Below are 12591 nucleotides of genomic sequence, written 5' to 3' on the forward strand. Positions count from 1 at the left end.
TCTGCACGTCCTAAGCAACCCAACCAAGGAGTACAGATGCCAAGCTTCCTAGTGAAGCCACCCCTCTGTTTATTTGTCGATAATTTTCTTTTCATCAGTATATATACGGATGAAAAGAAGAATAAACTCTACAACTTTGGTTAAGGCATCAAAATTTCCACATCTTAAAAAACTTTATAAAAGCTATTCTACTCTCCCACCCAAGACACTGAGGTTTTTGGGGGCAACAAACACTCTTTCTTGCATTTCTAGTTCCTCCTTGAAGGTGGTGAAGGATTATGACTTGCCCACCTCTGAATTTCCAGCACCTCACAGAGTGTGTCCAGCACAAAACAGATACTCAATCAGTATCTGCTGAATAAATGAATGAGTCAGGGGCTCATGATTTATCAACTGTTTTATATGCCAATCCTCAAGATCTTTGCTCCATCGATCATTTCCTCTGAAAGTCAGTTCCATCTCCCTATCCCACCAACTCCCTCTCCCTGCCATAGTAACAGCTTTTAGTTCAGTCGCTCAGTTGTGTCTGACTCTTTGCAACCCCATGTACTGCAGCACATGAGGCTTCCCTGTCCATCACCAACTCCCAGAGCTTGCTCAAAGTCATGTCCATTGAGTCGGTCGGTGATGCCGTCCAACCATCTCATTCTCTGTCGTCCCCTTCTCCTCCTGCCCTCAATATTTCCCAGCATCAGGGTCTTTTCTAAGGAGTCAGCCAAAAACCCAAGATCAAATCCCATTCACTTAATAACAATGGAACCGTGAGCAAGTTTTCTCACCATTTTCTATGCCTTATTTTCCTTATCTATAAAATAGAGATAGCACTATCATGTTTGCAAGGTTTCTGTGATATTTGTGAGATCTGAAAACACTTTATGTAAAGGGCCAGGCAGGAACCCAATAAATGTGTGTCAGATGAAAGAATAAATTGCCATTCTGTTCTCTGGCTCCAGATCAAAACATAACCATCAAAATGTAATTTGCCAAAGCTGGTCTTCATTTAACCACAGATATGCATTTGGAGTCGTAACATACAACTGGAGTCTGTCCGCTGTGGAGCATCAAAGGGAGAGTTTAACATCTGCTTTTAAATGCAGGAAAACAACAATTAGTTCACAAGTAAAAGGGAAAGGGATAAGACGGGATTTTATTTTCCCTGCCAGGGTATGCATGTGTTAAGGGACTACCAGCTTACAGCAGACTGAAGCTTTTTTGCAAGGTCACATAGTTGGGGGAGGTAACACTGGCAGTGCTTTTAAATTCAGTGTTTATTGACAGCTCCTGCTTTCATGACTAAGAATGTACAGGCCAAGACTGCCCTTCCTTCGAAGTGCAAAACTAAGCAGTCAAAAAATGCAAGAATCAGACTGAGACTGAAGAGTATTTTTATCCAATTTGCTCGCTCTTCTAGCAATCTCAGATATTAAACCTCAAGAGGGAGTAACATCACAAATCTTTGTGCAAATCTTTGAAATTTATGAAATGCATGCCTGTGATGGCCAGGACACCTTTGTTTCTGCTGTAGAGCCAGACTCTGAGACCCATTCTCCTGTGGTCTCCTTTCTGTCAGGCTGAGCAGCAGCCAGGGGAATAAGCGGCTCCCTGTGCTCTCACACACCTGGACCTGCCATGAGAGCTATTTATGGGCCCTCACCTTCCTCTTTTCCAGTAACAGAGGCAGAGAAGCTATGAACCTTCCCCAGGGTTTGCCTTCCTCCCTCACTGCTCACTTGTGCTACTTGCTGGGAAGATGAAAGAAACCCCAGAGTTTTTCAAAGCCCAGTGGCAATGCTGATCTCAAGTAACATTTTCCATTTCCTTTGGAAAATGTTTTCTTTCCTACTCTCCTCCAGCATACAGAACATGAAGCCCAGTCTAAACTACCTCCTTGGAGCACATAGAAGTAACACAATAGTTACACGAGAAGGTGAACTCTGGCTTTAAAACAGCCAAGGGTCATCATGGGATAAACATGCGCTATAATACTGAACCATCACATTCTGTCTTACAAGTTCACAATTCTGGCCTTTAAAAGAATATCTGAGCAAAAGTGGCTCCCATCTGAATACAGGTATTTTTCCCCCAAATTCCCAATGAACCAGGTACACGAACCTACTTTCATAACCTGTTTTCTTGTCCATTCTCATGTTACAGATGTTTTCTTGCCATAAGTCACAGAGTTCATAAGCCAAGAAACTAGGGTGCCTGACTCCAAGGATCTCCCATAATTTGCCCTGAACCAGAAAAGTACTTCTGTTTGTTGTCTGAGTCCAGCCACTCCCCAGCTATGTGACATTAGACAAGTCACTCAACGGTAGTGACCATCAGCACAAGGGCTCCACATATTTTTAGAAACTGAGGTCCTCACCTACATGAATGATAGGGTAGTATATTTTTATGGACTCAAAAATATTATTTAAGACAGTTTCATACCTATCATAGCAAAGGAGCATCAAGGCAGCTTTACAGTCTCCAAAAGGTACTGCTGCTGCTGCTAAGTCGCTTCAGTTGTGTCCGACTCTGTGCGACCCCATAGACGGCAGCCCACCAGGCTCCTCTGTCCCTGGGATTCTCCAGGCAAGAATACTGGAGTGGGTTGCCATTTCCTTCTCCAATGCATGAAAGTGAAAAGTGAAAGTGACGTCACTCAGTCATGTCCAACTCTTAGCGACCCCATGGACTGCAGCATGCCAAGCTCCTCTGTCCATGGGATTTTCCAGGCAAGAGTACTGGTGCAGGTTGCCATTGCCTTCTCCCCAAAAGGCACTAGAAGTGTGTTTTAATCTCAGCTTCCAAACTTAGTCTAGTTTTGGACAGCAAGTCATAAATTAATTTTTAGATAAAATGGCAATTAGGAATTTCCTGAAACTTTTGAGATCAGTCTAGATATCAAACTATTAGATAAGTAGGTAAATAAATAAATATCACACTAAAATCCAATGACCCCCCCTTTTAAGTTACACTTTATATAACTGCAACAGAAGCTTTACATATATAATTTTAAAATATTGAATTTTAGGAGACAAAATATCTTAGAAATTTACTTTATCAATGCAAAATTTACTCAGCAAAGAGTTATGAAAAACATACAAAAAACGTGAATGAGACTGGATCCCAGTGCTCAAGGCTGGTGTGGGTGGGTGGGTGTGGGGGTGTGTGTGTGTGGGGGTGTGTGTGTGGGTGGGTGGGTGTGTGTATGCGTGTGCACGCTCACATGCACACACACTCTCAGTGCTCAGTGGTGTCTGACTCTTTGCGACTCCATGGACTGTAGCCCACCAGGCTCTTCTGACCATGGAATTTTCCAGGTGAGAATAATAGAGTGGGTTGCCATTTCCTCCTCCAGGGGATCTTCCCGACCCAGGGATCAAACCTGCATCTCCTGCTTGGTAGGCAGATTGTTTACCCCTGTGCCACCTGGGAAGTCCCCCTCAAGACTACAGTTTATTAAACATTATGTAAGTAACTATACCCAAGTTAAAAACTATAAAAGATAAAATCAGAGCATACTATCAGAGAGATTCGAGTAGGGTATTAAGGGAGTTTTGACACATAGAAAAGATTACTTCTAAGCATAGCATGGTGGTTAAGAGCATAAACACGAGGGTCATAGAGAACTGGGCTTAAGTCTTGACCACTCCACTTCCCAGCTATGTGACGTTGTGGGTGAAGTGAAAGTCTCTCAGTCATGTCCGACTGTTTGCAATCCCACGGACTATACAGCCCATGGAATTCTCCAGGCCAGAATACTGGAGTGGGTAGCCTTTCCCTTCTCCAGGGGATCTTCCCAACCCAGGGATCAAACCCAGGTCTCCCACATTGCAGGCAGATTCTTTACCAGCTGAGCCATTGTCTAATGTCTAATGTGACATTAGACAAGTTATTTAACCTCATGGAGCCTTAGTTTCAAAATCCTTATAATGGGGCAATAACATCTACCTCTCAGAACTGATATAAGAGTAAATAAGATGAAGTATGTAAAATTCTTAATACAGTTCCCAGCACACTCCCAGGGTTAACTGCTAGCAGTGGCTTTCAGTCCCAAACCTATTATTTCTTCTCTTACCAATGCCCCTTAACTGCTCTGGTCCAAGGTCCTGCTAGATCATACTAACCCTCTCCTTAAAAAATGACAAAATGGACTTTGAGAAAATAGGGAACATGCCCAAGGCCATAGAAATCCCTGATTCCTTGGGAAATGACTGCCCTTCCTCCACAGGCTTGTGACATTTGTGAGTCTATCTTCTCTACCAGCTCTCCAGGGTTAGATGGGTACTACATGAGCTTTGAAGTTAGATGGATTACAATTAGAATCCTAACTCAAACATTTTTTAGCTGTGTGAATGTTGCCAAGTTCCTTTCCCCTGAGTTTCAATAATCTCTACCCCAAGAATTACTGTGACAATCCAGTGACTCAATACTTTGATTTCCACACTCATTCAGATAGTGGAACCAGTCTAAGGGCAGAATATCAGAATTCTTAGTATATTTAATTGTACCATGGGAACTAAGAACTATCCTACTAGGAGAAATTATAACTACCTTATATGCATTGTTGTTTTGTTGGTGATGTTTAGCTGACAACTCTTTGCAACCCCATGGACTACAGCCCACTAGACTCCTTTGTCCATGGGGTTCTTCAGGCAAGAACACTGGAGTAGGTTGCCATTTCCTTCTCCAGAGCATCTTCCCAACCCAGGGATCAAACTCACGTCTCCGGAATTGGGAGGCAGATTCTTTACCACTGAGCCATGAAGGAAGCCCCATATTATATGCATATTCCCAAATATTACATGTGCATATGTGTACACATGTTCATACGTGTATAGATATATAAACACGTTTTTTAAATCACTGTTCCAAATTGATCAATTAAATGCTTGTTGTTTACTTTTTTTTTCCATTTGCTAATTTAACAAGTAGTAGCAGATACCAAAAGTTTAGGAAACAATAATAAAAGGAAAACTTAAAGATGAGAAAATTCTACTCATGATTTATTTTGGAAGAGATGGATCAGTGAATATCATTACTGAATGTTAGTGGTCAAACACCTCATTTAAGAATATCCAGCTCACTGTTCGTCACATAGTACACACTGAATAAATGTAATTTGAATCTGAATTTGAAACTCAAATTAAGTTCTTTGAAAGCAAGAGCATATCTCATTCATCTTTGAACAATGAGCTCTGAACATGGTGCCCGGCACACGGTAGTTGTGCAAAAAATAATTGGTTTAATAATTGAACCTAAAACTGAGAAGGCATGCAAAGATCTGTAATACATCTTGCATTTCCTACTGATGTGGATTTCGATCTATTCCAAGAAATTATATCCCAAAGTTTATGAAATGTTCCTTCTGTACCCATCACCTCATCTGAGATATTTAGAGCTTCTTGGGAGGGAGAAATAACACAGGTAGAATCCTTCCTTAGGCACAGAAATATTGATGAAGACAGCTAAGCAGGAGGAACATGTCACCCGCGTTCCTGTAACATAACAAAAGGACCAAAGAAGCTGCAAAGTTTTACACACAGTGCCTGTCAAACAGTGACATTCACCATTTTGAACACATATTTAGTCCCATAAGCCTCCTATTCACAACATGTCTGGTTACAGTAAACACTCTATAGAGATTGTAGAAGGTGAATTCTAGTCTATTATCTGTTTGCAGATAAAAAACTCTCACCATATACTTCACATATTTATACTCCCTTCTAACTGAAAGCCAGGATCACTCAAATTAAACAAAAGGCTATGATCCACTTGTTTCTCTTTCACTAAAAATGATATTGTAGACAAACATTTATTAGCATGGGAATTCATGACTTATTAAGTGGAAAAGGCAAGGTACCAAATAATTCATAGCATATTATACGCTGGCAGTATTAACATAAAAAGAAACACATATGCATTAAAGTAGAACTGCCTTATGACCCAGCAAGCCCACTGGTGGGCATACACACTGAGGAAACCGGAATTGAAAGAGACACGTGTACCCCAATGTTCATCACAGCACTGTTTGTAACAGCCAGGACCTGGGGGCAACCTAGATGTCCATCAGCAGATGAATGGATAAGAAAGCTGTGGTACATATACACAATGGAGTATTACTTACCCATTAAAAAGAATACATTTGAATCAGTTCTAATGAGGTGGTAAAACTGGAGCCTATTATACAGAATGAAGTAAGCCAGAAAGAAAAACACCAATACAGTATACCAACACATATATATGGAATTTAGAAAGATGGTAACAATAAACCTGTATGCGAGAGAGCAAAAGAGACACAGATGTATAGAACAGTCTTTTGGACTCCGTGAGAGAGGGAGAGGGTCAGATGATTTGGGAGAATGGCATTGAAACATGTATAATATCATATAAGAAACGAATCGCTAGTCCAGGTTTGATGCAGGATACAGGATGCTTGGGGCTGGTGCACTGGGATGACCCAGAGGGATGGTACGGGGAGGGAGGAGGGAGGGGGGTTCAGGATTGGGAACACGTGTACACCCGTGGCGGATTCATGCTGATGTATGGCAAAACCAATACAATATTGTAAAGTAATTAGCCTCCAATTAAATAAATTTAAATTTTAAAAAAGACGATAATAAAATAGAAGCTACTTTCTACTTCTTTTAAATAATCCATGCCTAATTTTTCAAAAGTGCATCTAATCTTGTCATAGACTCAAGTTTTCAGAAACCTACTTCAAATAATTTCATACTTGAAACAAGGAAGACTTTGAAAACATGTTTGTGATTAGGAAAAAAATAAAAGCACAGGACAAGTGGGAGTTCAAAGGAAGTATGGTGGTTGTTTAGGGTTCTGAATTTCCCCTAAAACTGTGCATTTACCTCCCCCCAAATAAGTCACTAATTCATTTAAGTACCTCTTATAAGGGCTTCCCAGGTGGTGCTAGTGGTAAAGAACCTGCCTACCAATGCAGGAGATTTAAGATGGGTGGGTTCAACCCCTGGGTTGGGAAGATCCCCTGGAGGAGCGCTTGGCAACTCACAACAGTATGCTTGCCTGAAGAATCCCATGGACAGAGGCTCTCAAAGTGCTATTAGAAACATTCGCCTGTGGCTTCTGTGAATTTCAGAAGGGACCTGCCTCTATCTCTCTCTGTCCTGCCCTCTCCCTTGTTTACTTCCATACAACTAGTTCTTCACGACTAGATTTATGTGTAGCATCCACATTATAATCACCTTTTTTTTAAACCTAAGAGTCACCTGTGAACATCCTTCGTGCATACAAACTTTCACCTATGACATCAGTTTCAGTAAGCGGCTTCTGCCGTGGTGCCTCTGGTACCACAGGGACTGTTTTTAGTTTATTATGGTGATCAAAGGTCCTACCAATGCCTCGCTTCTACAAAATGGAAAAGTAACTTTTACAGCAGTGTCACAAAGGGAATATTTTGGTGTAACAGAAGCGAACTATTTCACCAGGGACTATATAAAATTTTAAAGAAATGCTAAATCATTTGAAAGGCAGTCTAAGTAGCTCACTTTCTGGGGCTGTTATAGTTCCAATCCAAACACCCCTGCAAATATTGAGATCCTAAAGCCCAGAGAATTAATCTTTTGCTCTTTTCGTTACACTTCTGTGAACAGATTGGTGACTTTCAACATAATCCTCTTTCAAATATCCTTCCAGGATGGAATAACAACTAGACCACACAGGATTTCCATTATTTTAAGGTCAATATGTGAATACAAACTAAAAAACTCAACTATTAATAAACATATTGCTATTATTTTTTAAAAATTCCATGGACATTTTAAAAAAATATCACAGTATATCACTACTGCCAATATTTCACTATAAACAGAAAAGTGTTTTTGGAGAAAATTTTCAAAGTCCTTGCTTTCAGTGAATTTATGTTTTAGCAGAGACTTCATAGCTCTCAAAGTGTTTCTGCAGTGTGTGTGTATATTCTGTGGTGTGTATAATATTTTTTCAGTATGACTATCTTACTTAATTTCAAAAGAGTCATAACTTACCTTACTATAATTATTTCCATATAACAATTTAGTTATAAATAAATTTACATGACAAACAATGTAATGATAAAATCTGATCTTACTGTTTAATGCGTCTATGAACCTTCTAGAGTAAGGTTCTTTTATCTTGTTTTGTTTTAGGAATGTTTCAGCTATCTCATTTGTACTGTCAGAAATGTAGAGGAGTTAGAATACACAAAAAATACAAAGTTTAGAAAACTACGTAGTGATTTAATGAGCAAACGGTTCCTATTGCCAATGAGATTGCTTTTGGAACACACCAGAAAGGAGGTGTGGGTGAGCATGAGTGTGTGTGTGCTATTTTGTTCACATTCTTAGGGGCCACTCATATTTCCAAGTAATATCGACAAGAAAGCAGACTGATTTTATTATTTTTAGGGCCCATTTTACCTTTCTTTTCAAAAAGATCAGGGAATAAAACTGAACTCTATGGCACCAAATAAGTTTTTCAGTCAAGGCCTTCCTACAGGTGTCTCAAACTATCTTCAAGTTTCTCTAAGTTGTAAAATAATAACTCACAGGTGCATCAATTCTTCCAAGGCCAACCTACATGAGGGACTTATTGAACACATGATTTTCAATTTTATCTTCCTTTCCAGATAAGAAAAGAACCAAACGGATTTCATTCTTATCCTAAAGAATTCAGAACCAAAGAGCTTATTTAGAAGTCTAAAATACCTGAAGCTCAGAAAACTGGACTCAGTTTTCTATCACACCATATTATACTCTTACCTTTAGAATTTACCTTCTGAACACCTGGTAAAAGATTTTATCACAACCTTGAGGACTCAGCTTATGAAATCCCAAAGAAATAGCACAATGCAGAAAATCATCCTAATATCTTGGAAGGTTTTTTTTTTTTTTTCTTAAGGTTCCTGAGTCCCTTTCCATGTTTCAAGCCCATAAGCGCATATAAAACTTATACAGCCAGGAAAGAAAGGAAGTAGAAAAGTGACAGACACATTGTTAACTTTCTGAGAGAAATTAAACAGAATTTTTTTTTAAAGCAAGTTAGAAAAATACTTACTTTTCCCAGGTCTTTGGTTCGAAGCTCAGAAGGCAAGTTCCCTTTTCCCACAAAGTCCTGTTTGTTAATTACTAGCAATGACTCAGTGAGGTCAGGCAGCCCAAATATATCTAGAAATTGTACAGAGACAAAAAGTTAACTAAGTCAGATTAGAAATTAAAAATCAAAATACCACATTGCTATTCAGAGTCTCTATGCATAATTAAAATACAGATTTCACTGGACTATCTAAATGATGAACTGTGTTATCTACTTTTCTTTCAGAACAATACTAACGAGACTTGCTAAATCTAGATGGTGTTTTGACTTGTCACCTTATTAAAGTTACTGAAGCAGGAACCAGCAAGGCATCTTGGCAACCATTCACGGTAAAAATGTCCTTCTCAGGGAGTCATAAAAAGCAACTGAGGGAGGATCTGGACTTCTAATTATACTGCGACTTGGGAGGGAAGGTCTTCTGAAATCACACTTGCCTGCCCCACCTTCCAAAGATGAGCTCATCTCACAAACACAGAAGCGGGTTGTAAATAGACATGAACAATAACAACTTAAGAAATTCATCAACAACTTATACATGCCCGTCAGGTGTACCCACTTAAGCACACTTCACTTTTGCAGGTGGGAATGAGAAGAGTCTTGTTAACTTTTTTCTAATGAAACAGAAAATCTGAAAGTTCTGTGTGATGATGATCTCACTTAAAACATCAGTTACTGCCTCTCACAGTCTTGCAAATGAATACACAGGTAGTAACTCATTCATAAGATAAACGAGTTTCAGTAGGTATAACAGACACCACAGGTAAATCATAATTTGAAGTCCAAACTTGTCAGGCTCTCCCACACTGACCGGGCTTCACACAAGATGTTATTCTAAGAAGTGTGATAAACTCGTTTAAAAGCCGTACGAGATTGAGAAATAGGTCCATTAGGAGGAGGCAGGAAGTACTGTCACCACAGGCAGCCAGAAACCCACAAACATCAATAAGCATCATTTATTACTGTCACTGTTACACGTGAGAGTACTATTACTGTTGTATTGTTATTGTTACGTTACAGTGTGGACTCTTAAGCCAGGCTTTTCAGTTTTTACACGAATATCCCTGAGACATCAGTGTAGTACCACATGGTACACTCAGTTCTCCTCTAACTCTCGTGCTTGATATCACAGGGAACAACTTGAGCATAACTCGAATTTCACATTTGTTTAGGCATGATTTCACACTGCAAGAAACACACGGCAACGGCAGAAGACTGCACGGGGCGGAACCCCGCTGCCTAAGATTACACAGAATGCACAAAGCCACACCTCAAACACCTGCCAGCAATCTCAGCTCCCCACAAGGGTGCCAAGCCACGGTCCTCCGCACCCGGTATCCCAACTCAGCTTCCGATTTCAGGTTACCCCCCCTGCCATCACCTCACAATGACTCACAAGCTATAACCCTTCCAGGGCCTCCGTCCACAGGAAGCGTCAGGGTTTTCTCAAGGTAAAGTGCTGTATTGTACTTTTTATCTATTTATTTCTTAACCCAACAAATATGTGTAAAATTGTGCTCCAATTTTTATCCAGTTCCCATTCTATTTTTTTTAGCATGTCACCGAGAAAGGTTTTTGAGTGTATGTCCCTAATCCCACTTTTCCCTTAAGCACTGGTCGGGGGGTGGGCAGGGCGGCGAGGCAGCCTGTTATGATTCTGCATAGCATGGCAGTTTTTAGAAACACATGTACTGCACTTTAGCAGAACTGACTGTATAATAACCACTGTTTATAAGGATGCTTATGATTTAAATGAGAGGAGTTAAGTTATGATTTTCACATATTTTCATTATGCTAAAGACAACAGCAATATATGTCATGTGTGTGTGTTAGTCGCTCAGTCGTGTCTGACTCTTTGCAACCCCATGGACTGTAGCCCGCCAGGCTCCTTTGTCCATGGGATTCTCCAGGCAAGACTACTGGAGTGGGTTGCCATTTCCTTCTCCAAATATATGTCATACAACTTTACAAAGAATCTCACTCACATTTTAGGTTTCACAGTAACCTACTTTTAAGGGTTGAACACTTTTAAGGGTGTTTCAGTTACATGAAAAATTTATTTATTAGAAGTTCCCTGATGGTCTTGTTAATAAATAAGGTGTACCATTCTGGAGAGACCAACATGATGGTGTTTTAAAGTCAGATTCTTGCAGAGGAGGACTTATCCAGAATTGCTTGAGAGGACAAACTGAATTACTTGTCATTCCTTGAAACCAATAAATCTTTAAAAGATTGAATTTATCCTTTAAAAAAGTACATAAAGATATGTACAAAAAGTTTTCCATTACAATAACATATTAAGCAATTCTAAAACAAATGTTTGGCAACAGATAAATAGTTTTTTTAATATGTAAGATACTTAACAAAATGAGAAAATATTTCTAAGCAGTGTTCACTGAGGAGTGCTGGCTATAGGATGGATGATACTTTCAATGTGATCCCAATTTTTTTTAAGTATCTATATCTAGAAAAAAAGACTGAAAACAAGTCAATATTTGAATAGTTGCTAATTAAAGATAAAAATAGAGTAGAATAATTTTTACTTTCTTCATATTTTCCTGTGGCATGCAAATTTTCCACAATAATCATGTCTACTTTTACAGTTAGAAATAACAATATGCTATATAAAAATAGGATGAAGGCATCTGGTGGGAAAAAACTCTTTTTATCCCACTTTAATTTCAAATGTGAATCCAGCCAGTAAAATGAACATCAGCCCCAGAACAAGGACACCAGATGCTACCTCCACAAGCATTAACAGTCACAGACAGTATTTTCTATCTCATAATTCAAAGGCAAATACAGTCCCAAAAGAGATGCTCAAAGTATATAGATCAGTTAGAAAAGCTGAAATATAATTTGCTTGTACTGGTTAAAACAGTTATGGATTTAGTAAAATCCAGATTAAGGAAGATTTTTAATTATATAATTGCATACAAGCTGTCTTAATGTCCAAAAGAAATTTAGTTATGGATGAAGAAACTGTGCTCTGGATATAACTCCTTTCAAACAAGGTCAAGATTAAAGAAATATAAGAAGCAATGGCTTTGGTTATGGGGATGAATGCCTCAGTAAGGGGAGTTTTCAACAGAAAGTAAGAAAAGAGAGCTGGATCTTTATGACCTCCGAAAGAACTCAGTTATGTTACAATTTTCCCGATAACCATAAAACTGGGCTTTGAAAATAACTCATTTGCCAAAAATGGTGATTCCTTAGTCATCAGTCTGCTTAGTTTAATCCCATGCACTGAAATCCCAGAAGACCTGAACGGAGAAAGTACTAGGGAGTCAAGGGCTAATGTAGGGCAATTTGGCGACCACACACTTGAGTTCACTTACTTATGGCGGCCAGCAGCATATTTAAACAATGCACCCCTTTTCATTTTCAGTGTAACCTTACTAGCTTATCAAATACCAAGTAACTATTTGGCGTAGAGCAATTGCTTTAGTACCACTCTCCATTCTCAAGAATGTACTGAGGGTTAAAAATCAGGAGCCGGCC

At 39.3% G+C, this 12591-nt stretch overlaps 1 protein-coding gene across 11 annotated transcripts in view; it reads right to left on the bottom strand.

Moving 5' to 3' along the window:
• APBB2 (amyloid beta precursor protein binding family B member 2) overlaps window positions 1-12591 on the bottom strand; it is a 381548-nt gene that overhangs the window by 251824 nt on the left and 117133 nt on the right. For all 11 annotated transcript variants that reach the window (XM_069593941.1, XM_069593939.1, XM_069593936.1 and 8 more), the window contains exon 3: window positions 9055-9164. The gene's annotated coding sequence lies outside the window, so the exon portion shown is untranslated. The remainder of the gene's footprint in view (window positions 1-9054; window positions 9165-12591) is intronic.

The sequence above is a fragment of the Ovis canadensis genome, chromosome 6 (genome assembly GCF_042477335.2).
Source record: "Ovis canadensis isolate MfBH-ARS-UI-01 breed Bighorn chromosome 6, ARS-UI_OviCan_v2, whole genome shotgun sequence".
Classification (NCBI taxonomy): domain Eukaryota; kingdom Metazoa; phylum Chordata; class Mammalia; order Artiodactyla; family Bovidae; genus Ovis; species Ovis canadensis.